The sequence below is a fragment of the Triticum dicoccoides genome, chromosome 5B, assembly GCF_002162155.2.
Source record: "Triticum dicoccoides isolate Atlit2015 ecotype Zavitan chromosome 5B, WEW_v2.0, whole genome shotgun sequence".
NCBI lineage: Eukaryota > Viridiplantae > Streptophyta > Magnoliopsida > Poales > Poaceae > Triticum > Triticum dicoccoides.
In genome coordinates this window covers 214,853,390-214,857,982 of record NC_041389.1, presented here as the reverse complement: position 1 = coordinate 214,857,982, position 4,593 = coordinate 214,853,390, and the positions used below count along the sequence as shown (strand labels likewise).

Sequence of the window (4,593 nt, the reverse complement as noted above, 5' to 3'; positions counted from 1 at the left end):
GTACCAAGTTTCTTGTCCAACTATCATAATCTTCTCCGGTAGGGCACCCCCTTAGATTATTACTGACTTGTACATGTTGCAAATAAGATCAACGAAAATGGATACTAAATTTCTGATGAGAAATGAGAATTCAGGGCAATATCTTCCCAAGACAATAATAATTCCAAGACAATCTTTTTATACCTTCTATCAACATTGGGACACACATTCCACACAATAAGCATGCAATGATGTTGATACTTGATTAATTGTCATTATATGTCTACAGTAAAGATAACTTTACTCAAAACCGCCTATCTTAGCCAAATCAACAAATCTCTCTCATTAATGCAATTTTCTTTAGAAAACAAATAATAGATTCTTGCCTATCTTAGCCAAATCAACGGATCTCTTTCATTAATGCAATTTGCTTTAGCAAACAAATAATAGATTCTTTCCTACCTTAGCCAAATCAACGGATCTCTCCCATTAATGCAATTTGCTTTAGCAAACAAATAATAGATTCTTTCCTACCTTAGCCAAATCAATGGATCTCTCCCCGGTTCGCTGGGCGCGTTTCGGTGGGTGGGCGTGGGGGTGGGGGTAATTTGATGGAAATAAACCGGTTGAAAATAAACCGGTTGAAAATAAACGGATCCTGTCTCACTCTTCACTTTCTTTACAATAAACTTCAGAATAGCAATCTTGGCGAGTGATCTCGACGGGGTTCAATCGGCGTGGCGCACCGCTGATTCTTCCAGGAGTGGGTGCTGAGAGGAAGGATCCCAAACCTCCATTGTCAATCGGCCAGAGCTGCATCGTCCTTTGGATCAGAGCGTGGACAGGATCAAGACAGTAGGGTTTGAGGAATTTGTAGGACATGAGGGTTTATGGTTGGCAGCACGAGAACTCACCCATATCTTGGCAGACGGCAGGCCCGAGGTGCGGTCGTGTTCATGCTTCGGGAGCTGCCACATGCTGTCCTCGCCGCCATCAGCGACACCACCGCCATCGCCTGTTGCCACCACTTCAGCACCACGAGCGTGGGACCGAGGGACGAAGGGAAGGGAAGGAAGTGAATTGACGTACCTATGTTTGGTATATATCACACGAGGAATCAAAACTGGATGCACGTGAAAGCATAGAGATGGGAGAGGAGGACAGAGGAAGGGAAGGGCAAGAGGAACCTGAGGATGTGCGATGAAGGAGCGATGGCAAAACATCACAAAGGGGGACCCGTAGCTCGTCACGTAGCGCGGCCGCCTCATTGCCGGCTGCCACCCCGCGCTACCGCCTCCGTGTGCAGGTTCCGTTCGTGGAGCGTGAGGAGCGCATGACCTGCCTTCACCGCGGCCTGGTCCTCCCCACTATCGTGAAGCTCGCCCGCATCGCCGCCCCAATTGCTCAGGATGACGGATGAAGATCCTGCAACAGCGACGTGGGTGAGGGATGCAGCCGACGATGGAGGGATGATTTTCGTGGCTAAACCCTCCCTATCAAAATAACTACTTAAAAAAGGCAAAGATCGATGCATTAGGAAAATTAGGATTTGGAATTGATTGTCATAAAACAAAATTTTATTAATTGATAACGTGCTATCGGTACATGCCCGTTTATAACGTGTCTAGTTAGGAAACTTTGGAAAAGTGAGGAAAGTTTTTATTGTGAGGGTAGAAAAATCAATGTGAGGAGATATGGTGGTGGGATATGAGACGAAAATAAACCGGACGAAAATAAACCAGACGAAATATAACCAGACGAAAATAAACCGTGGACGCAATCCTACCAACTGCTCCATTAGGAGTAGAGATTAGGAAAGACGAGATAGACTATGATTTGTTCTGGCTTGTCTTGTACTCCAAGTAGATCATTGTACTCCTATATATATGCCCACGAGGCTCAAGCAATACATCAACTATTCCACCAATCCCTCTCTCCCTTCCAACATGGTATCTATCGCAAGACGATCCTAAACCCTAGCCGCCGCCGCTTCCGCACCTGCGCGCCGCCCCTGGGCCGGTCGGTCTTCATGACCGCCGCCGGGGGCCGCGCCGCCCGTACCTAGGGTTCGTCCGCCGGCCATGTTGGCCGACTGCCCTAGAGAGTCTTTTTTCCCGATCCTTTGATCCGGGTTTTCTCTCTCTCGCCGGTCGCTTTGATCGGCGTCTACTTTTTGGTTTTCCGGTCTATGTGATCCGGTTTGCGTCGCCCACCGCCGTCGTCGACCCCGCGCGCCTCTACTCCAACACCTGCGCGATTGGCCGACTTCTTCACCGACCCGGCGGCCTCGTGCATCGTCGCGCGTCTGCCCGTCGGTCGCCCCGACGCGGCGGCCTCGTGCGTCGGTCCGCCGGTCGCCCCGACCCGGCAGCCTCGCGTCATGCGGCGGCCCTTCACCGCCGCCGTTCGTGCGACGGCCCGCCCGTCGATCTACGCCGGCCGTCACCGCCCTGCTCCGACCGGGACTCCTGCATCACCCGACCCGGCGGCCTCGCGCCATGCGGCGGCCAATCATAGCCGCCCTGCCGCCCGCCGTCGCCGGCTTCATCTCGGACACCGCCGCCACCCCGTCTCCACCGAGCGGCGTCCCCGACCTCGCGCACGATCGGATTGATCACCCGCCCGCCGCCGCGATCCGCCTCATCTACGCTGTGCGACCGACCTGGCCCGTCGGTTACGCGCGCCTTCGCAGGTCCCGTGAAGATCGTCCCCTAGTTCAGCGCACCTCTCCACCGATCGAGCATCGGGCTGCCGCTGCGTCGCCCCGTCGGGCCGCAGTGCCGCCGCCTCGTGGTTCTTCTACCGGCTGCACCGACCCACGTCACCGCTGCGTCGCCCCTTCGGGCCGTAGTGCCGCGGCCCGCAGTACCCCGCCGCCCCGAGGGCGTCCGCTCTAGGCCGTCCCGTGGCTGCATCGACCCTCGCGCCGCCGCTGCGTCGCCCCGTCGGGCCGTAGCGAGCATGGCACGTGGTCCACGCCGCCGTCCTGAGGCCGTCCCTGCAGTTGCACCGACTCGCGAACCGCCGTTGCGTCGCCCCTTCGGGCCACAGCGCCGCGGCCCGCGGTCCCCGCCGCCGCCTCGAGGTCTTCCCGCTGTCGCCCCGACCCGCCTGCCACCACTGCGTCGCCCCTTCGGGCCGTAGCGCCGCGGCCCGCGGTCCACTCCGCCGTCACCGCACGTCGATCTCCTGTGGTATGCGCCGCGCCGTCTCCCTTGGCGCGGGAACACCACCGTCCGTGCTGGTCTTCGCCATGCTGCCAATGTTCTTCGCCTACTTCGAGCACCGCCGCCGCACTCCTAACCTAGCCGCCGCCGCGCCTTCAGGCCGCCGCTGCCGCTCTTCTTTGGCCGCCGCCGTTGCTACCTTCGTAGCCGCCGCCGCCGCCCGTCCACCCCCTTCATCTTCGTCTAGCACCAGCTCGTCGCCAGCGTCGCCGTCATCTACCCCGACCGCTTCATCTACTCTGACAACCGCGGGCGACATTGGCCCCGCGCCAATTGGCGCCGCAACCGTCGTCGAGTTCTTCTCTGCTAGCCCCTCTGTGACGCCCCCGATTCAATCGTACACTAATCATGCACGCAAACGTGTACGATCAAGATCAGGGACTCACGGGAAGATATCACAACACAACTCTAAAAACATAATTAAGTCATACAAGCATCATAATACAAGCCAGGGGCCTCGAGGGCTCGAATACAAGTGCTCGATCATAGACGAGTCAGCGGAAGCAACAATATCTGAGTACAGACATAAGTTAAACAAGTTTGCCTTAAGAAGGCTAGCACAAACTGGGATACAGATCGAAAGAGGCGCAGGCCTCCTGCCTGGGATCCTTCTAACTACTCCTGGTCGACGTCAGCGGGCTGCACGTAGTAGTAGGCACCTCCAGTGTAGTAGGGGTCGTCGTCGACGGTGGCGTCTGGCTCCTGGACTCCAGCATCTGGTTGCGACAACCAGAAAGAAAGGAAAGGGGGAAAAAGGGGGGGGGAGAAAGCAACCATGAGTACTCATCCAAAGTACTCGCAAGCAAGGAACTACACTACATATGCATGGGTATATGTGTAAGGAGGCCATATCAGTGGACTGAACTGCAGAATGCCAGAATAAGAGGGGGATAGCTAGTCCTATCGAAGACTACGCTTCTGGCAGCCTCCGTCTTGCAGCATGTAGAAGAGAGTAGATTGAAGTCCTCCAAGTAGCATCTCCAAGTAGCATCTCCAGTAGCATCGCATAGCATAATCCTACCCGGCGATCCTCCCCTCGTCGCCCTGTTAGAGAGTGATCACCGGGTTGTATCTAGCACTTGGAAGGGTGTGTTTTATTAAGTATCCGGTTCTAGTTGTCATAAGGTCAAGGTACAACTCCGGGTCGTCCTTTTACCGAGGGACACGACTATTCGAATAGATAAACTTCCCTGCAGGGGTGCACCACATAACCCAACACGCTCGATCCCATTTGGCCGGACACACTTTCCTGGGTCATGCCCGACCTCGGAAGATCAACACGTCGCAACCCCACCTAGGCACAATAGAGAGGTCAGCACGCCGGTCTAACTCCTATGGCGCAGGGGTCTGGGCCCATCGCCCTTTGCACACCTGCACGTTGCGAACG

The 4,593-nt window shown here is 55.8% G+C and overlaps 1 long non-coding RNA gene across 1 annotated transcript; it reads right to left on the bottom strand.

The window, feature by feature from the left end:
* Positions 1–428: 428 nt before the first annotated feature.
* LOC119305347 lies at positions 429–1,186 on the bottom strand. The gene is made up of 3 exons (XR_005148634.1): positions 1,167–1,186; positions 894–994; positions 429–792 (listed from the first exon to the last, which is right to left on the bottom strand). It is a non-coding gene; the product is annotated as an uncharacterized LOC119305347 (long non-coding RNA).
* Between the last annotated feature and the right edge of the window lie 3,407 nt (positions 1,187–4,593).